Raw genomic sequence first — 22,485 nt, 5'->3', positions numbered from 1 at the left:
AGGTCTGGTTAACCAGCACTGTACCCCCTTCTGGGCCAAAATATCTTGGCTTAAAACATGGCATTTAAATGGTCATTGGATAAACATGGATGATATTGGAATAGTGTCAGTTAGATGGGCTTTAGATTGGTTTCACAGGTCGGCGCAACATCGAGGGCCGAAGGGCCTGTACTGCGCTGTAATGTTCTGTGTTCTAAAAAATTTATGTCAATCTGCAAAGAGTGAATGGAGTGAAAAATTCAGTAAAGGTCTTCATAAGAACATAAGAACATAAGAAATAGGAGCAGGAGTAGGCCATCTGGCCCTTCGAGCCTGCCCCGCCATTCAATAAGATCATGGCTGATCTGTCGTGGCTCAGTTCCACATTCCCGCCCTCTCCCCATAACCCTTAATCCCCTCGCTTATCAAAAACCCATCAACCCGTGTCTTAAAAATATTTAGCGAGGCAGCCTCCACCACTTCAACGGGCAGAGAATTCCAGAGATTCACTACCCTTTGAGTGAAGAAGTTCTTCCTCAACTCCGTTCTAAACAGCCCCCCCTTTATCTTGAGGCTGTGCCCCCTAGTCCTACTGTCCTTTCTGAGCGGGAAGAGTCTCTCCACCTCTATCCTATCCATCCCATTCATCATCTTATATGTCTCAATGAGATCTCCACTCATTCTTCTAAACTCTAACGAGTACAAGCCTAGTTTATTCAGCCTCTCCTCATAGCTCAACCCCCTCAACTCCGGCATCAGCCTAGTAAACCTCCTCTGCCCTCCCTCCAAGGCCAAAATATCCTTGCGTAAGTGCGGCGATCAAAACTGCACACAGTACTCCAGCTGCAGCCTCACCAGTGCCCTATATAGCTGCAGCAAGACCTCCCTACTTTCGTATTCAATCCTCCTCGCTATGAAGGCCAGCATCCCATTTGCCTTCCTGACCACCTGCTGCACCTGCAGGCTGGGTTTTTGCGACTCATGCACAAGGACCCCGAGGTCCCTCTGCACCGTTGCCTGCTGCAGTTTTTCGCCACGTAAGTAATAGTCCTTCCTACCATTCTTCCTACCAAAGTGGACCACCTCGCACTTGCCAACATTAAATTCCATTTGCCAGTTCCTGGCCCATTCGCCCAGCCTATCTAGATCCTTCTGCAGACTCTCCACACCCTCCTCACAATTTGCCGTTCCACCAATCTTGGTGTCATCAGCAAATTTCAACACCATACACTCGGTTCCCTCCTCCAGATCATCTATATAAATGGTAAATAGCTGAGGCCCCAGCACCGACCCCTGGGGCACTCCACTAGTCACCAACCGCCAATCCGAATAGCACCCATTGACCCCCACTCTCTGCCTCCTATTTGACAGCCAATCCTCTATCCAGTTTCAAATTCATGCTAAAGCAGAGTTGCTGCAGTATAGTATGATCCAGGATTGACAAGGTGGATGTTCGAGAACTTGGGGAAATAAATAGTGATGCTTTGAGAACTGTACATATTACAGAGAAGGAGGTGCTGGAAGTCTTAAAGCACATCAAGGTAGATAAATCTGCGGGACTTGATGAAGTGTATCGCAGGACATTGTGGGAGTCTAGGGGGGAAATTGCATCCCCTAGTTGAGATATTTGAATCATCAGTAGTCATGGGTGAAGTGCCTGAAGACTGGAGAGTGGCAAATGTTGTGCCTTTATTTAAAAAGGGCTGCAGGGAAAAGCCTGGGAACCACAGGCCAGTGAGCCTCACATCTGTGGTGGGTAAATTGTTGGAAGGTATTTTGAGAGACAGAATCTACAGGCATCTACAGGTGGTTATAGAGAGTTGTTTTTCAAACTAGAGGCTTGTGACCAGCGGTGTACCTCAGGGATCAGTGCTGGGCTCACTGTTATTTGTTATTCATATTAATGATTTGGATGAGAATATAGGGGGCGTGGTTAGTAAGTTTGCAGATGACACCAAGATTGGTGCATAGTGGACAGTGAAAAAAGTTATCTCCAACTGCAATGGGGTCTTGATCAATTGGGCCAGCGGGCTGACAAATGGAAGATGAAGTTTAATTCAGACAAATGCGGGGTGATGCATTTTGGTAGACTGAACCAGAGCAGGACTTACTCAGTTAATGGTTGGGCACTGGGGAGAGTTACAGAATAAAGAGATCTCGGGGTACATGTTCATAGCTCCTTGAAAGTGGTATCACAGGTTGACAGAGTGGTGAAGAAGACATTCAGCATGCTTGGTTTCATCGGTCAGAACATTGAATACAGGAGTTGGGACATCTTGTTGAAGTTGTACAAGACATTGATAAGGCCACATTGGAACACTGTGTGCATTTCTGGTCACCCTATTATAGAAAAGATATTATTAAACTTGAAAGAGTGCAGAAAAGATTTATTAAGATGCAACCAGGAGTTGATAGATTGTGTTATAAGGAGAGGCTGAACAACATAAGAACATAAGAAATAGGAGCAGGAGTAGGCCATCTAGCCCTTTGAGCTTGCCCCGCCATTCAATAAGATCATGGCTGATCTGTCGTGGCTCAGTTCCACATTCCCGCCCTCTCCCCATAACCCTTAATCCCCTCGCTTATCAAAAACCCATCAACCCGCGTCTTAAAAATATTTAGCGAGGTAACCTCCACCACTTCAACGGGCAGAGAATTCCAGAGATTCACCACCCTTTGAGTGAAGAAGTTCTTCCTCAACTCCGTTCTAAACCGCCCCCCCTTTATCTTGAGGCTGTGCCCCCTAGTCCTACTGCCCTTTCTGAGCGGGAAGAGTCTCTCCACCTCTATCCTATCCATCCCATTCATCATCTTATATGTCTCAATGAGATCTCCCCTTATTCTTCTAAACTCTAACGAGTACAAGCCTAGTTTATTCAGCCTCTCCTCATAGCTCAACCCCTTCAACTCTGGCATCAGCCTAGTAAACCTCCTCTGCACTCCCTCCAAGGCCAAAATATCCTTGCGTAAGTACGGCGCCCAAAACTGCACACAGTACTCCAGCTGCGGCCTCACCAATGCCCTATACAGCCGCAGCAAGACCTCCCTACTTTTATATTCAATCCCCCTCGCTATGAAGGCCAGCATCCCATTTGCCTTCCTGACCACCTGCTGCACCTGCAGGCTGGGTTTTTGCGACTCATGCACAAGGACCCCGAGGTCCCTCTGCACCGTCGCCTGCTGCAGTTTTTCGCCACGTAAGTAATAATCCTTCCTACCATTATTCCTACCAAAGTGGACCACCTCACACTTGCCAACATTAAATTCCATTTGCCAGTTCCTGGCCCATTCGCCCAGCCTATCTAGATCCTTCTGTAGACTCTCCACACCCTCCGCGCAATTTGCCGTTCCACCAATCTTGGTGGAACATAGAACAGTACAGTACAGCACAGGCCCTTCGGCCCTCAATGTTGTGTCGATCTTTGTCCAAAACCAAGATCAGTCTGTCCCACTCCCTATCATTCTGGTGTGCTCCATGTGTCTATCCAATAACCACTTGAAAGTTCCTAAAGTGTCCGACTCCACTATCACAGCAGGCAGTCCATTCCACACCCCAACCACTCTCCGAAGAAAGAACCTACCTCGGACATCCCTCCTATATCTCCCACCGTGAACCTTATAGTTATGCCTCCTCGTGAAAGCTACATCCATCTGAGGAAATAATCTCTGAACGCCCACTCTATCTATCCCCCTCATCATCTTATAAACCTCTATTAAGTCGCCTCTCATCCTCTTCCGCTCTAAAGAGAAAAGCCCCAGCTCCATCAACCTTTCCTCAAGACGTACCCTCCACACCAGGCAGCATCCTGGTAAATCTCCTCTGCACTCTCTCCAATGCTTCCACATCCTTCTTATAGTGAGGTGACCGGAACTGCACACAATATTCCAAATGTGATCTCACCAAGATCCTGTACATTTGCAGCATAACCCCACAGCTCTTAAACTCAAACCCCTATTAATAAACGCTAACACACTATATTCCTTCTTCACGGCTCTATCCACTTGAGAGACAACCTTCAGAAATCTGTGGATGTGAACCCCAAGATCTCTCTGTTCCTCTACATTCCTCAGAGCCCTGCCTTTAATCCTGTAATCTGCATTCAAATTTGTCCTACCAAAATGAATCACCTCGCACTTATCAGGGTTAAACTCCACCTGCCACTTTTCTGCCCAGCTCTGCATCCTATCAATGTCTCCTTGCAGCCAACAACAGCCCTCCACCTCATTGACTACTCCACCAATCTTGGTGTCATCAGTAAACTTACTGACCCATCCTTCAGCCCCCTCTTTCAACTCATTAATGAAAATCACAAATAGCAGGGGACCCAGCACTGATCCCTGTGGTACACCGCTGGTAACTGGTCTCCAGTCTGAAAATCACCTATCAAGGACATGCAGTATTTGTTCCTTGAACAAGCTCCACTTCTCATTTGTGACTTTCCCTGACAGTTTCTGTTCCCATCTTATGCTCCCTAATTCTTGCCTAATCGCATCATAATTACCCCTGCCCCAATTATAAACCTTGTCCTGCTATATGGCACTATGCCTCTCCATTGCAATAATGAAAGTCACCGAACTGTGGTCACTATCTCCAAAGTGCTCTCCCACAAACAAATCTAACACTGGGCCTAGTTCATTACCCAGTACCAAGTCCAATGTGTCCCCATCTTTTGTTGGCTTATCCACATATTGTGTCTCCAACGCACACTGTACAAAAACTGCCCCAACCGAACTATTTGACCTATAAATGTTCCAATCAGTATTTGGAAAGTTAAAGTCACCCCTGATAACTATCCTGTGACCTCCACACCTATCCATAATGTGCTTTGCTATTTCCTCCTCCACATCTCTATTATTATTTGGGGACCTATAGAAAACTCCTAACAACATGACCGATCCTTTCCTATTTCTAACTTCAGGCCATATGACCTCAGTAGGCAGATCCCCCTCAAACTGCCTTTCAGCAGCCGTTAAACTATCCTTGATTAACAATGCTACTCCTCCCCCACTTTTCCCACCTTCCCTACTCTTACTGAAACATTTATACCCCGGAACTGCCAACAACCATTCCTGTCCCTGTTCTAACCAAGGCTCTGCAGTGGCCACAACATCATAGTCCCAAGTACCAATCCACGCTCCAAGTTCACCTACCTTATTCCTGATGCTCCTTACATTGATGCTCCTTGTTCCTGATGCTCTCTTACCTATGTTATAGACCTTATAGGGGTCTATAAAATAATGAGGGACATAGACAAGGTATGTAGTCAATATCTTTTCCCAAAGGTTGGGGAGTGTAAAACTAGAGGGCATACATTTAAGGGGAGAGATACAAAAGTGTCCAGAGGTAAGAGAAGACATGGGGATTTAAAACAGGAATTTAGGGAGCTAGGGTGGAAGCTGAGAGCCAGGACAAACCATGTTGTCATCTCTGGTTTGTTGCCGGTGCCACGTGCTAGCGAGTTGAGGAACAGGGAGAGAGAGTGCAGATTAACATGTGGCTGCAGGGATGGTGTAGGAGAGAGGGTTTCGTTTACTTGGATAATTGAAGCACATTCTTGGGGAAGGTGGGGCCAGCACAAACAGGATGATTTGCACCTAAACCGGAGGTGCACTAATATCCTGGGAGGGAAATTTGTGTCCAGAAGCCAGTGTTGAGGGTCGTGAGGTACTGAGGAAGGTATCAAGGTCGCAGGAGTGTACAGGCAGACAGGATGGTGGGTTGAAGTGTGTCTACTTCAATCTAAGGAGCATCAGGAATAAGGTAGGTGAACTTGGAGCATGGATTGGTACTTGGGACTATGATGTTGTGGCCACTGCGGAGCCTTGGTTAGAACAGAGAGTGGTATGTGTCTGGAACAAGCTACCAAAGACTGTAGTAGAGGCAGGTACAATTTTGTCTTTTAAAAAGCATTTAGACAGTTACATGGATAAGATGGGTATAGAGGGATATGGGCCAAATGCAGGCAATTGGGATAAGCTTAGCGGTTTAAAAAAAAGGGGGCAGCATGGACAAGTTGGGCCGAAGGGCTTGTTTCCATGCTGTAAATCTCTATGACTCTATCAATTATTATCAGATGAATCGTTATTAGATTTACTTTTCTTATTTTTAACTTAATGTTCCCCATCAGGGTGATGTGGGATTAGGTGGTAGCGGGGAGAGGTGGGGTTTCCAACTTTTGCACAACTGCTTGGATGTTGAAACAATTTCCCTCACAACCCAGTGGGAAAAGAGGTTCTACACAGGAAAGGAGTAAACAAGTACCCTAGCAAGAGGAAAGTGTTACTCCATAAGCCACCACTAAGCTCGGCGACTCTTTCCAGCTAGTTCTTGTTTGTTTAATGTAATAGTTATTTGCTTTTGTTTTCCCAGGATACCACTGCTGAAAGTTTGAGCATTGCTTCTAATTTAGCTCATGGAATTGGACACAATCTTGGAATGGACCATGACTTCCCAGCTCCAAAATGTGTATGTGCAGACAAAAGGGCTGGCTGCATCATGGCAGAAGCACGAGGGTGAGAAATGAAGACTGTTGATAATTATGTAACTATTGGGATTGAAGGCAGACAAGTCCCCAGGGCCTGATGGCCTACATCCTGTGGTATTAAAGGAAGTGGCAGCGGAAATAGTAGATGCATTGTTCATAATATTCCAAAATTTTCTGAATGTGGGAAAATTTACAGTAGATTGGAAAAATACAAATGCAGTGAATGCCCTTAATCAAAAGGGAAGGAAGCAGAAAGTAGGAGACTATAGATCACTTAGTTTAACATTAGTTGTTGGGAAATTGTTAGAATCCATTATTAATACATTATTAAGATACTAGGACAGTCAAAATGCATTCCATCAGAGTCAGCATGGCTTTTATGAAGGATAAAGCATGTTTGACAAAATTTGCTAGAGTTCTTTGAAGATGTAACAATCCAAGTGGACAATAGGTTTCATGGAGTTGTAGTATATTTGGACTTCAGGAAGGTGATTGATAAGGTACTGCACAAAAGGTAAGATCACATGGAGTTGGGGTAATTTATTGGCTTGGATCTAAGACTCGATAACTGACAGAAGGCCAGGCCTTTTCCTGGTTGGCAAGATGTAACTAGTCGGGTGCCACAGGATTGGGTTCTTGGGCTGCAGCTATTAATGACTTGGATACAGGGATAAAAAGTACTATAACCAAATATGCAGATAATATTCAGATTGCTGGAATAGTAATGGCAATGAAGAAATGAGAAATGTACAAATGGATAGTATTGTGGATAGCATGTACATAGAACATAGAACATAGAACATTACGGCACAGAACAGGCCCTTCGGCCCACGATGTTGCGCCGACCAGCTTTTTAAAAAAAAACACTAACCCACTAATCTAAACCAATCCCATTTCGTCCATAAACCATAAACCTATCCACAGATCTCTTAAACGCCCCCAAACTAGGCGCATTTACAGCTGCAGCTGGCAGGGCATTCCAGTCCCTCACCACCCTCTGGGTAAAGAACCTACCCCTGACATCCGTCCTATAACTACCCCCCCTTAATTTAAAGCCGTGCCCCCTCGTGCTAGCTTTCTCCATCCTAGGAAAAAGGCTATCACTATCTACCCTGTCTAAACCTCTAATCATCTTATATGTTTCAATAAGGTCCCCTCTTAGCCGCCTTCTTTCCAGCGAAAACAACCCCAAATCTCTCAGTCTCTCCTCATAGGATCTCCCCTCCATACCAGGCAACATCCTGGTAAACCTCTTCTGCACCCTCTCCAAAGCCTCTACATCCTTCCTGTAATGTGGGGACCAGAACTGCACACAATACTCCAAGTGTAGAGAGGTGGTGGCACCGCAGGCTCAGAATCCATAGGCAGGAAAGGAGTGGGTGACCACCAGACAGAGCAAGAGAGATAGGCAGGTTGTGCAGGAATCTCCCCTGCAAAACAGATAAACAGCTATGAATTCTGTTGAGGGGGATGACCTCTGTAGGAAAAGCAGCAGTAGCCAAACTCATTGCACCATGGTTGGTTCTGCTGCGTAGGGGAGGGGTAAAAAGTGTGCCAGTGAAGGTCTAATACAGATATGAAATAGACAGTAAATGGCAGAACCCTTAGGAGTACTGATAGGTAAAGGGATCTGGATGTACAGGTACACAGGTCACTGAAAGTGGCAGTGCAGGTGGAGAAGGTAGTCAAGAAGGCATACAGCATGCTTGCCTTCATCGGCCAGGGTATTGAGTTTAAAAATTGGCAAGTCATGTTACAGCTTTGCAGAGTCTTAGTTAGGCTGTATTTGGAATATTGTGTTCAATTCTGGTCGCCACACTACCAGAAGGATGTGGAGGCTTTGGGGAGGTACAGAAAAGATTTACCAGGATTTTTCCTGGTATGGAGGGCATTAGCTATGAGGAGAGGTTTGAGAAACTTGGTTTGTTCTCATTGGAGCAACGGAGGTTGAGGGGAGACCTGATAAAGTCTACAAGATTATGAGAGGCATGGACAGAGTGGATAGTCAGAAGCTTTTTCCAAGGTTGGAAGAGTCAATTACTAGGGTCATAGGTTTAAGGTGCGAGTTTAAAAGAGATGTATGAGGCAGACTTTTTACACAGAGAGTGGTGGGTGCCTGGGACTTGTTGCTGGGGAAGGTAGTGAAAGCGGATATGGTAGTGGCTTTTAAAGGCGCCTTGACAAGTATGAATGAGATGGGAATAGAGAGATATGGTCCCTGAAAACATAGGGGGTTTTAGTTCAGTCAGGCAGCATGGTCGCTGCAGGCTTGGAGGGCTAAAGGACCTGTTCCTGTGCTGTAATTTTCTTTGTTCTTTGTTCTTTGCAACAGTTATCGGGGATTCAATTGCAAGGGGAATAGACAGGTGTTTCTGTGGCCACAAACGAGCCAGTTTGCCCTCCCCCTCTATGCGTTGGTACAAACAAATTCAGTTAAAAAAGGGATGAGGCTTTAAAAGCAGAATACAGGGAGCTAGGAAGAAAGTTAAGAAATCAGACCTCAAAGATGGCAAACTCAGGATTACTATCGGTGCCACGTGCTAGTATGAGGCCAAATTCCCATGACCGCTGAAGTGTTCGCCATCAGGAAGGGAACAGTCTTGGCTGGTGATTGTTGAATGCTGTTCATTCATCAGTTGCCGTAGCATCTGCATGGTCTCCCCAAAGTTCCCTGGAGAGACGAAGGTTGAGAGGCGACCTGATAGAAGTTTACAAAATGTTGAGAGGAATAGATAGGGTGGACTCTCAGAGGCTATTTCCCCGGTTTGAAATGGTCTTTTAAAAGACTTCTGGATGAGTATATGGGGTTTAATGAGATTGAGGGTTATAGATAGGTCTGTAGGTTGGTAGGTGATGTGATCGGCGCAACTTGTGGGCCGAAGGGCCTGTTTGTGCTGTAGTGTTCTATGTTCTATGTTCTAAAGTACCACTGTGGATTTCATAGAACATAGAACATTACAGCGCAGAACAGGCCCTTCGGCCCACGATGTTGCGCCGACCAGTTAAAAAACAATGACCCTCTAACCTAAACCAATCCCTTTTAGTCCATAAACCTATCCACGGATCTCTTAAACGCCCCCAAACTAGGCGCGTTTACAACTGCAGCAGGCAGGGCATTCCAATCCCTCACCACCCTCTGGGTAAAGAACCTACCCCTGACATCCGTCCTATAACTACCACCCCTTAATTTAAAGCTATGCCCCCTCGTGCTAGCTTTCTCCATCCGAGGAAAAAGGCTATCACTGTCCACCCTATCTAAACCTCTAATCATCTTATATGTTTCAATAAGGTCCCCTCGTAGCCGCCTTCTTTCTAACGAAAACAACCTCAAATCCCTCAGTCTCTCCTCATAGGACCTCCCCTCCATACCAGGCAATATCCTGGTAAACCTCCTCTGCACCCTCTCCAAACCCTCCACATCCTTCCGATAATGTGGGGACCAGAACTGTATTGTGTATACTCCAAGTGCAGCCGCACCAGAGTTTTGTACAGTTGCAACATGACGCTGCGGCTCCTAAATTCAATCCCCCTACCAATAAACGCCAAGACACCGTATGCCTTCCTAACAACCCTATCTACTTGATTCCCAACTTTCAGGGATCTATGTACACATACACCTAGATCCCTCTGTTCATCCACACTATTCAGAGTCCTACCGTTAGCCCTATACTCTACACATCCGTTATTCCTGCCAAAGTGAATTACCTCACACTTTTCCGCATTAAACTCCATCCTCCACCTCTCGGCCCAGCTCTGCAACTTGTCCAAGTCTCCCTGTAGACTAAGACACCCTTCCTCACTATCTACCACACCTCCAACTTTGGTGTCATCAGCAAATTTACTAATCCACCCAACTATACCCTCATCCAGATCATTTATAAAAATTACAAACAGCAGTGGCCCCAAAACAGATCCCTGAGGCACACCACTCGTAACTGAACTCCATGTCGAATACTTACCATCAACCACCACCCTCTGTCTCCTATCCGCCAGCCAATTCCTAATCCAATTTCCTAGATCACCCTCAATCCCATACATCTGCAATTTCTGCAGAAGCCTTCCATGGTGAACCTTATCAAACGCCTTACTAAAGTCCATATATACCACGTCAACTGCCTTACCCCCATCCACCTCTTTGGTCACTTTCTCAAAAAACTCAATAAGGTTAGTAAGGCATGACCTACCCTCCACAAAACCATGCTGACTATCTCTAATCAATTCGTTATTCTCAAATAACTATAAATCCTATCCCTAATAATTTTTTCTAAAACCTTACCCACAACAGAAGTAAGACTCACCAGTCTATAATTCCCAGGGAAGTCTCTGTTCCCCTTCTTAAACAATGGGACAACATTCGCTAACCTCCAATCTTCTGGCACTATACCTGTGACCAACGACAACCTGAAGATCAGAGCCAGAGGCTCTGCAATCGCCTCCCTTGCCTCCCAGAGAATCCTAGGGTAAATTCCGTCCAGCCCAGGGGACTTATCTATTTTCAAACCCTCAAGAATATCTAGCACATCCTCCTTATCAACTGCAATACTGTCCAGTTTACAACCCTGTAACCCAGTGTTCTCCACAGCTACATTTATGTCCCCCTGCGTGAACACCGAAGAGAAATATTGATTCAATCCCTCTCCAATCTCTTCCGGTTCCACACATAAATTCCCACTGCTGTCTCTAACTGGCCCTAATCTTGCCCTAACCAACCTTTTGTTCTTAACATATCTATAGAACGCCTTAGGATTCTCCTTAATCCTATCAGCCAAAGTCTTCTCATGTCCTCTTTTAGCCCTTCTTAACTCTCTCTTTAACTCCCTCCTAGCCAATCTAAAGCTTTCTAGTGCACTACCTGAGCCCTCAAGTCTCATCCGGACATAAGCCTCCTTTTTCTTTTTAACCAGCGAACCAACTTTCCTAGTGCACCACGGTTCCCTAGCTTAACCAATTCCTCCTTGCCTGACAGGGACATACATATCAAGGACTCGCAGTAGCTGCTCCTTGAAAAAACTCCACATTTCGGACTTCCGAGACCCTGTAGTCTCCTAGTCCAACCTATGCTTCCTAATTCTCTCCTAATAGCCTCATAATTACCCTTCCCCCAGCTAAAACTACTGACCCGAGGTTCATGCCTATCCCTTTCCATCACTGAGGTGAACGTAACCGAATTGTGGTCACTATCACCAAAATGCACCCCAACTTCCAAGTCTAGCACCTGGTCTGGCTCATTTCCCAGCACCAAATCCAATATAGCCTCACCTCTAGTTGGCTTATCTACATACTGACTCAAAAAACCCTCCTGCACGCTTTGTACAAAAACTGACCCCTCTAACGAGTTTCTTGACTCAGTATGTTGATAGGCCAACTAGAGGTGAGGCTATATGGGATTTGGTGCTGGGAAATGAGCCAGACCAGGTGCTAGACTTGGAAGTTGGGGTGCATTTTGGTGATAGTGACCACAATTCGGTTACGTTCACCTTAGTGATGGAAAGGGATAGGCATGAACCTCAGGCTAGTAGTTTTAGCTGGGGGAAGGGTAATTATGAGGCCATTAGGAGAGAATTAGGAAGCATAGGTTGGGCTAGGAGATTACAGGGACTGGGAACGTCCGAAATGTGGAGTTTTTTCAAGGAGCAGCTACTGCGAGTCTGTGATAGGTATGTCCCTGTCAGGCAAGGAGGAATTGGTAGGGCTAGGGAACCGTGGTGCACTAAAAAAGTTGATTCGTTGGTTAAAAAGAAAAAGGAGGCTTATGTTCGGATGAGACTTGAGGGCTCGGGTAGTGCACTAGAAAACTTTAGATTGGCTAGGAGGGAGTTGAAGAGTGAGTTAAGAAGGGCTAAAAGAGGACATGAGAAGACTTTGGCTGATAGGATTAAGGAGAATCCTAAGGCGTTCTATAGGTATGTGAAGAACAGAAGGTTGGTTAGGGCAAGATTAGGGCCAGTGATAGACAGCAGAGGGAAGTTATGTGTGGAACCGGAAGAGATTGGAGAGGGATTGAACCAATATTTCTCTTCGGTGTTCACGTAGCTGAGGAGGACACAGGGTTGCAGGGGAGTAGAATAGACAGTATTACAGTTGATAAGGAGGATGTGCTGGATATTCTTGAGGGAATTGAAGATAGATAAGTCCCCTGGTCCGGATGGGATTTACCCTAGGATTCTCTGGGAGGCAAGAGAAGTGATTGCAGAGCCTCTGGCTCTGATCTTCAGGTCGTCGTTGGCCTCTGGTATAGTACCGGAAGATTGGAGGTTAGCGAATGTTGTCCCATTGTTTAAGAAGGGGAACAGAGACTTCCCCGGGAATTATAGACCGGTGAGTCTCACTTCTGTTGTGGGCAAGGTTTTAGAAAAAATTATTAGGGATAGGATTTATAGTTATTTGGAGAGTAATGAATTGATTGGAGATAGTCAGCATGGTTTTGTAGCGGGTAGGTCGTGCCTTACTAACCTCATTGAGTTTTTTGAAAAAGTGACCAAAGAGGTGGATGGGGGTAAGGCAGTTGACGTGGTATATATGGATTTTAGTAAGGCATTTGCTCAGGTTCACCATGGTAGGCTTCTGCAGAAAATGCAGATGTATGGGATTGAGGGTAATCTAGGAAATTGGATCAGGAATTGGCTAGCAGATAGGAGACAGAGGGTGGTGGTTGATGGTAAATATTCGTCATGGAGTTCGGTTACGAGTGGTGTGCCTCAGGGATCTGTTTTGGGGCCACTGCTGTTTGTAATTTTTATTAATGATCTGGATGAGGGTATAGTTGGGTGGATTAGTAAATTTGCTGATGACACCAAAGTCGGAGGTGTGGTAGATTGTGAGGAAGGGTGTCATAGTTTGCAGAGAGACTTAGACAGGTTGCAGAGCTGGGCCGAGAGGTGGCGGATGGAGCTTAATGCGGAGAAGTGTGAGGTAATTCACTTTGGAAGGAATAACAGATGTGTTGAGTATAGGGCTAACGGGAGGACTTTGAATAGTGTGGATGAGCAGAGGGATCTAGGTGTATGTGTACATAGATCCCTGAAAGTTGGGAATCAAGTAGATAGGGTTGTTAAGAAGGCATACGGTGGCTTGGCGTTTATTGGTAGGGGGATTGAATTTAGGAGTCGCAGTGTCATGTTGCAACTGTACACAACTCTGGTGCGGCCGCACTTGGAGTACTGTGTGCAGTTCTGGTCCCCACATTACAGGAAGGATGTGGAGGCTTTGGAGAGGGTGCAGAGGAGGTTTACCAGGATGTTGCCTGGTATGGAGGGGAGGTCCTATGAGGAGAGACTGAGGGATTTGGGGTTGTTTTCGCTGGAAAGAAGGCGGCTAAGAGGGGATCTTATTGAAACATATAAGATGATTAGAGGTTTAGATAGGGTGGACAGTGATAGCCTTTTTCCTCGGATGGAGAAAGCTAGCATGAGGGGGCATGGCTTTAAATTAAGGGGGGGTAGTTATAGGACGGATGTCAGGGGTAGGTTCTTTACCCAGAGGGTGGTGAGGGATTGGAATGCCCTGCCTGCTGCGGTTGTAAATGCGCCTAGTTTGGGGGCGTTTAAGAGATCCGTGGATAGGTTTATGGACGAAAAGGGATTGGTTTAGGTTAGAGGGTCATTGTTTTTTTAACTGGTCGGCGCAACATCGTGGGCCGAAGGGCCTGTTCTGCGCTGTAATGTTCTATGTTCTATGAAACCTTCCTGCACGCTTTGTACAAAAACTGACCCCTCTAATGAGCTAGAGCTATAGCTATTCCAATCAATATTAGTAAAGTTAAAGTCCCCCATAACAATTACCCTATTACTTTCACTCCTATCCAGGATCGTCTCCGCAATCCTTTCCTCAACCTCTCTAGAACTTTTAGGAGGTCTATAAAAGACTCCCAACAGTGTGACCGCTCCTCTCCTATTTCTAATCTCCGCCCATACTACCTCAACAGACAAGTCCTCATCAAACTTCCTCTCTGACACCGTGATACAGTCCTTGACTAATAATGCTACCCCTCCCCCCCTTCTACCTCCTTCTCTACTCCGACTAAAGCATTTGAACTCCGGAACCTGCAACAACCATTCCTGACCCTGCTCTATCCATGTCTCTGAAATGGCCACAACATCAAAGTTCCAGGTACTGATCCACGCTGCAAGTTCATCCACTTTATTGCGAATACTCCTCGCATTAAAGTATACACATTTCAAACCCTGCTCCGCTTCACCCCCACGATGCCGTGCATTGCAGTCCCCATCTATGCCCCCGTCACTTTCACCCCTGCTACTCAGGATCCCACCTGAGATGGAAATATTTAGAGAGCCTTCCTTTCATGTGTATTCTTTAATTTTCCATCACCATTCACATCTACAGGACTGCAAAACATTTGTCTGATCCATTGATTTTGGAATTGTTTAGTTCTGTCTCTTACTGCGTTTGCTATTGGCGTGCAAATAATCCTCAGCTGTAGCTTCACCAGGTAAGCCTGGTGCTGCTCCATGTGGCATTCTGGCCAGAGGGTTTGGGGAACCAATCAGAGTCTGAGAGCTGTGAGTTTGCTGATGGGCTCATTTGTTGTCCTCCTTGTAACGAATAATCTCAGAATTCATCTGACCAAGGGCAAATTCTAAATTTATTATGAGATTAGGTGCCTCCAGAAAAGGAGATGGGATTCCCCAATCAATGTCACGAACAAAACACGTATTCTTTTCCAGATACAATCCACAACCCAATCCATAAACACCATCTCCCTCAAACTCAACTGTCCCAAATACAGACACCATTCCTGTCTGCATTGGCAACTGAGATTTTAATTTATTTAACTCCTGCTGGAACTTGGAGTAATCAGAACTTCGATTCACTTCACTAACCTGATTTTTGATTTTGATTTGATTTGATTTATTACTGTCACATATAAACATGCAGTGAAAAGTATTGTTTCTTGTGCGCTATACAGACAAAACATATCGTTCATAGAGAAGGAAAGGAGAAAGTGCAGAATATAGTGTTACAGTCATAGCTAGGGTATAGAGAAAGCAACATGATGAGAGGTAAGTCCATTCAAAAGTCTGACAGCAACAGGGAAGAAGCTGTTCTTGAGTCTGTTGGTACGTGACTTCAGACTTTTGTATCTTTTTCCCGATGGAAGAAGGTGGAAGAGAGAATGTCTGGGATGCATGGGGTCCTTAATTATGCTGGCTGCTTTGCGGAGGCGGCGGGAAATGTAGACAGAGTCAATGGATGGAAGGCTGGTTTGGGTGACAAATTGGGCTACATTCATAACTTTTCATAGTTTGTTGATATACTTTAAACTGGCTCCTGGACAATATATTTACCTCATTCTTTGTTCCTGCTTTTCCTACCTTTCCACGAAACTACTCATTTTCTTCTTTTAACTTCTCAGCTAACTCTCATAATTTCTAACTCATCTTTTAACTTCATTTTATTGGATTTCTCATTCTGTATCTCTTCTAAAACTAATAATTGCAATAACTTTTCTCAATTTCAACAAAACATTTTCCTTTATCTCTGTTTCTCTCATTAAAATATCTCTGACTCACAGATCCCAGACCCAAAAAAAATTTACTGTAACATTCTACCCATTTCTCTCGGCTTAGTCCCAGGAGAACAAGTGACTGAAGGGGACAGCACCTCCTAATTTACCAATCAGTCCCTCTAAATCAGTTGGTATTGAGAGCATGATGGACACCTCCACTCTACTCCAGAGTTAGGTTTTACCCTTGCCTTATGGTCGACAAGAGAGTTCACCCTTTCCCTTGACTAACCTTAGTTCAAAGTCTCACTTCTAGACTAACTAAGGTAGGAAGACAGGTGCTTGGCCCAGCAACAATTCGCACACTAAAAAAATTAGTTCCTACGCTTGGCGTATCAGGAACGTGAATCAATCCCCCACCAAAATATTACTGAAAGCTAGGTCTTTAATCGCACTCACAGCCGGCTATCACCTCCCCTGTTTAAACTAGCTCTGCCATTGTTTTGTCACACCAAGTGAAATACCTGGATAGACTTTTAGCCACTTTACAAATAAAAAGATCGATCTCAGGGTAACAGTAGCTACCTCTTATCGAGTTCCATCTGCAGTGATGTTCTGTTATTCAAATTTAATTTAAACACTTTCCAACCTTTCCAATTCAATTATTTATTTATTTAACACTTCTAGTACCAATTCAAACATCAATACTTGCAGCTCATTAACTGTTTACTGAACTTTGGCTCTAACTGAACAGCAATTTTGACTATTTAACTGAAGATAGACACTACCGAGTTAGGAAAACATTGGCCAAGAAATATTCTCGCTGTGGAATCAATCTTCTTCTCTCTGAAGTATTCTTCAGGGTACAAGCTTTGTTGGTCCTTCCAAGTTATCGCTGCCAAACAAATACATGTCTTTTATCCACAATTCTCCACTTGCTTCCAGAAGATTCTCTGTCATCCAGCCAATTGTGTAACCAGAAACTGATCACATGGCTTGAATATCCGGTGAAACCACTTTTGAACGAAGTCATGATGCTTAGTTCATTCTCACATTCTCCAAGATAAGCACAGGACCTCGCTGTGGGCTCAGGCTGCCTGCCTGGCTATCTGTCCTCCTTGGTCTTGGTCACCTGGGCAGCTGCTGTTTTAAAAAATATCTTTACAGATCCTCAATATTTTAAAATAGCCACTATACATATCAGCCATAAATCAGACCATGACGTCTCCGTTAATGTAAACAACTTCCCTGACTAATCTGCCCAACACAGGAAGTTTTAGATCACAGCTCCCAGACCAGAGACTCTTTATCACCTGCATCTGGTCTTAATCTATAAATTGACCAAAATTCCCAGCGTGCTTACCTTTCAGCCAGAATAGCCATTTTAAAGCCACTGTTGCCATTATTATTGTTAAATTACTGTTGTAGCCAATCTTTTTTCCATCCACAAGTTTATCAGCAACCGATGAAGAGCAATATTTGGCTCTGATTGGTGGAGCCTTAGAGCTAGAAAGCAGTGAGAAAGTTCAATGAGAGTTGGTGACTTTGAGAAAACAGCAACAAAATTGAGGATCTGGAAAGATATTTTTTAAAACAGCAGCAGCCCAGGTTTCTTAACCAAGACCGAGGAGGACAGATAGCCAGGCAGGCAGCCTGAGCCCACAGCGAGGTCCTGTGCTTATCTTGGGGAATGTAAGCTTAAGAGGGCCAGGGGAGATGGACAGGCACTGGCCAGCATTTATCAAGGGGAGCAGTGGGGCAACTCTCGACCCCCGCGTCAGGGCTGAGGAGGATAGGTGGACAACCTGAGTATTACAAATGGCAGGCCAATTTCTGAGCAGGACCAGGGGTTTGTTGAGGCCAGAAAAACCTGTTACAGCAGTGAAGTTGCCCCAGTATTCAGTGAGGGGATGAGTGGATGAACAGCAAGGTTGAGAGGTCTGCTGGACAATGAAGCAAGGGCAAGCTGAGGAGGCCAGCCAAGCAGCAGGTAAGGCAGCCAATGAGCAGGCACATTTCCCGAGGTCACCATTGTCAAGCAGAGATGAGGTGTGACGGCTGAGCAGGCGCCAGCAGTCATTGAGGGCAGCAGTGGGAGACTCCACCAGGCCAGCAGGGCTGAACAGGGCTGGTGTGTAACAAACCAAGGGTGAAGGTGAGATGAAGTTATGCCATGTAGTGAGCAAGCACATTTCCCATAAATCAAGGGTGAGATGAGAAGGCCAGATAGCCAGGCAGGCAGTCAGGGAGCCAGCAGAACCACAAAGCTGCCAAGTGAACTAGGGCAAAAAAAGCCTGCTCTCAGAAAATTCATTTGTCCAAATCAAAATCAATCTGAAAACTGAAGACTAGGCAAGAGGATAAAGCTAGGCACAAAGAGAATTTGTCATTTTAGTTAAGAAAGTTTGAAGTACTGAACAGTGCACAAACTGCACATCCACCAAATAAGAACAAAGAAAATTACAGCAGAGGAACAGGCCCTTCAGCCCTTTGTCTGACTTTGTCTGACCGTGTTGTCTGACTTAACTAAAACCCCCTACCCTTCCGTGGACCATATCCCTCTATTCCCATCTATTCATGTATTTGTCCAAACGCCCCTTAAAAGTCATCACCGTAATTGCTTCCACTACATCCCTCAGCAGCAAGTTCCAGGCACTCACCACCCTCAGTGTAAAAAAAATCTATCTCACATATCTCATAGAATATGGAATATAGAAAAACTGCAGCACAAACAGGCCCTTTGGCCAAAAGTTGCGCCGAACATATCCCTACCTACTAGGATTATCTATAACCCGCTGTCTTACTAAGTCCCATGTACTTATCCAAAAGTCTCTTAAAAGACCCTATCGAATCTGCCTCCACCACCACCGACGGCAGTCGATTCCACGCACCCACCACCCTCTGAGTGAAAAACTTATCCCTGACATCTCCTCTGTACCTAATCCCCAGCACCTTAAACCTGTGTCCTCTTGTGGCAACCATTTCAGCCCTGGGAAAAAACTTCTGAGAATCCACTCAATCAATACCTCTCAACATCTTATACACCTCCGTCAGGTCATCTCTCATCCTTCATCCCTCTAAGGAGAAAAGATGAGCTCTCTCAACCTGTCATGCTACCTAATCCAGACAACATCCTTGTAAATTTCAGCACCCTTTCTATGGCTTCCACATCCTTCCTGTAATGAGGTGACCAGAACTGAGGACAGTACTCCAAGTGGGGTCTGATCAGGATTATATTCAGCTGCAGCATTATCTCCCTACTCCGAAACTCAATCCCTCGATTGATGAAGGCCAGTACACTATACACCTTCTTAACCACATCCTCCACCTGCAAAGCTGATTTGAGAGTCCTGTGAACCCGGACCTCAAGATCCTTCTGATCTTCCACATTGCTAAGAGTCTTACCCTTAATATTATATTCTGTCATCCCATTCGACCTGCCAAAATGAACCACCACACACTTGTCTGGATTGAAGTCTGTCTGCCAGTTCTCCGCCCAGTCTTGCATCCTGTCTATGTCTCATTGCAACTTCTGACATCCCTCCAGACTATCCACAACACCACCAACCTTCGTGTCGTCAGCAAACTTACCAACCCATCCCTCCACTTCCTCATCCAGGTCATTTATAAAAATGACAAACAGCAAGGGTCCCAGAACAGATCCCTGGGGCACTCCACTGGTGACCAACCTCCATGCAGAAAAAGACCCATCCACAACCACTCTCTGCCTTCTGTGGGCAAGCCAGTTCTGGATCCACAAAGCGACGTCCCCTTGGATCCCATGCCCCCTCACTTTCTCAATAAACCTTGCATGGGGCACCGTATCGAACGCCTTGCTGAAGCCCATATAAACCACATTTACCGCTCTTCCTTCGTCAAAGTGTTTAGTCACATCTTCAAAAAACCCAACCAGGCTCGTAAGGCACGATCTGCCTTTGACAAAGCCATGCTGACTATTTTTGATCATATTACACCTCTCCAAATATTCATAAATCCAGTCTCTCACGATCTTCTCCATCAACTTACCAACTTACTGAGGTTAGACTCACCGGTCGATAATTTCCTGGGCTATCTCTTCTCCTTTTCTTGAATAGAGGAACCACATCTGCAATCCTCCAATCCTCTGGAACCTCTCCCGTCTCCATTGATGATGCAAAGATCATCGCCAGGGGCTCTTCAATCTCTTCTGTTGCCTCCCACAGTAACCTGGGGTACATCCCATCCGGTCCCGGCGACTTATCTATCTTGATGCTTTTCAAAAGCTCCAACACATCCTCTTTCTTAACATCCACATAATGTCCACATAGATTGGGGGAACGGCAAATTGTGCGGAGGGTGTGGAGAGTCTGCAGAAGGATCTAGATAGGCTGGGCGAATGGGCCAGGAAATGGCAAATGGAATTTAATGTTGGCAAGTGTGAGGTGGTCCACTTTGGTAGGAAGAATGGTAGGAAGGACTATTACTTACGGGGCGAAAAACTTCAGCAGGCGACGGTGCAGAGGGACCTCGGGGTCCTTGTGCATGAGTCGCAAAAACCCAGCTTGCAGGTGCAGCAGGTGGTCAGGAAGGCGAATGGGATGCTGGCCTTCATAGCGAAGGGGATTGAATATAAAAGTAGGGAGGCCTTGCTGCAGCTGTATAGGGCATTGGTGAGGCCGCAGCTGGAGTACTGTGTGCAGTTTTGGGCGCCGCACCTGCGCAAAGATATTTTGGCCTTGGAGGGAGTGCAGAGGAGGTTTACTAGGCTGATACCAGAGTTGCGGGGGTTGAGCTATGAGGAGAGGCTGAATAAACTGGGCTTGTACTCGTTGGAGTTTAGAAGAATGAGGGGAGATCTCATTGAGACGTATAAGATGATGAATGGGATGGATAGGATAGAGGTGGAGAGACCCTTCCCGCTCAAAAAAGACAGTAGGACTAGGGGGCACAGCCTCAAGATAAAAGGGGGGCGGTTTAGAACGGAGTTGAGGAGGAACTTCTTCACTCAAAGGGTGGTGAATCTCTGGAATTCTCTGCCCGTTGAAGTGGTGGAGGCTGCCTCGCTAAATATTTTTAAGACGCGGGTTGATGGGTTTTTGATAAGAGAGGGGATTAAGGGTTATGGGGAGAGGGCGGGAAAGTGGAACTGAGCCACGACAGATCAGCCATGATCTTATTGAATGGCGGGGCAGGCTCGAAGGGCTAGATGGCCTACTCCTGCTCCTATTTCTTATGTTCTTATGTTCAAGCTTTTCAATCCACTGCAAGTCTGCACTACAACCACCAAGATCCTTTTCCACTGTGAATACTGAAGTAAAGTGTTCATTCAGCACCTCTGCTATTTCTACTATACAAACTCTCTACCGTCACATTTGATAGGTCCTATTCCTTCACATCTCATCCTTTTATTCTTCACATACTTGTAGAATGCCTTGGGGCTTTCCTTAATCTTACCTGCCAAGGCCTTCTCATGACCCCCTCTGGCTCTCCTAATTTCCTTCTTAAGTTCCTTCCTTCAAATCGTATACTCCTCTAGATCTCTAACATTATCTAGCTCCCTGAACCTTTTATACGCTGTTCTTTTTTTCTTGACTAAATTCATTACAACTTTCGTGCATCACGGTTCCTGTAACCTACCAAAACTTGCCTGTCTCATCGAAACGTTGTCGCGCAGAACTCCAGACAAATATTCCTTGAAAATCTGCCACGTTACTTCTGTACATTTCCCCGATAAAACCTCCTTCCAATTTATGCCTCTAATATCCTGCCTGATGGCTTCATAATTCCCCTTACAGATAAACATTTTCCGAGCTTGTCTGATCCTATCTCTCTCCAATGCTAGTGTAAAGGAGATAGAGTTATGATCACTATCCCCAAAATGTTCTCCAACTGAGAAATCTGACACCTGTCCAGGTTCATTACCCAATACCAAATCAAGTTAATGCAATTACTGTCACTAGAGAGGTACTGCTTGAAAGACTAACAGGACTGAAGGTAGACAAGTCCCCGGGACTGGATGAAATGCATCCCAGGGTCTGAAAGAAATGGCAGAGGTGATAGCGGATGCCTTAGTAATTATTTATCAAAATTTGCTGGACTCCTGGGAAGTGCCGGAAGATTGGAAAATGGCTAATGTTACGCCGCTGTTTAAAAAAGGTAGCAGACAAAAAGCAGGGAATTATAGGCCAGTTAGTTTAACGTCTGTAGTCAGAAAAATGCTTGACTCCGTCATCAAAGAAGAAATATCGAGGCACCTTGAAAAGAACGGTTTGATCAAGCAGACGCAGCACAGATTCGTTAAGGGGAAGTCGTGTTTAACAAATTTATTGGATTTCTATGAGGGTGTGACTAGTGCTGTAGACAGAGGGGAACCGGTGGGTGTGGAGTTTTTAGATTTCCAGAAGGCGTTTGATAAGGTGCCTCACAAAAGGTTGCTACAGAAGGTTAGGGTGCATGGAGTTGGGGGTAAGGTGTTAGCGTGGGTAGAGGATTGGCTGTCTAATAGGAAGCAGAGAGTTGGTATCAATGGGTGCTATTCTGGTTGGCGGTTAGTGACTAGTGGAGTGCCGCAGGGATCGG

The sequence above is a fragment of the Carcharhinus amblyrhynchos genome, unplaced genomic scaffold, assembly GCF_965287045.1.
Source record: "Carcharhinus amblyrhynchos unplaced genomic scaffold, sCarAmb.v2.hapA scaffold_67, whole genome shotgun sequence".
Lineage (NCBI taxonomy): Eukaryota > Metazoa > Chordata > Chondrichthyes > Carcharhiniformes > Carcharhinidae > Carcharhinus > Carcharhinus amblyrhynchos.
Note: the sequence above shows the minus strand (reverse complement) of the source record.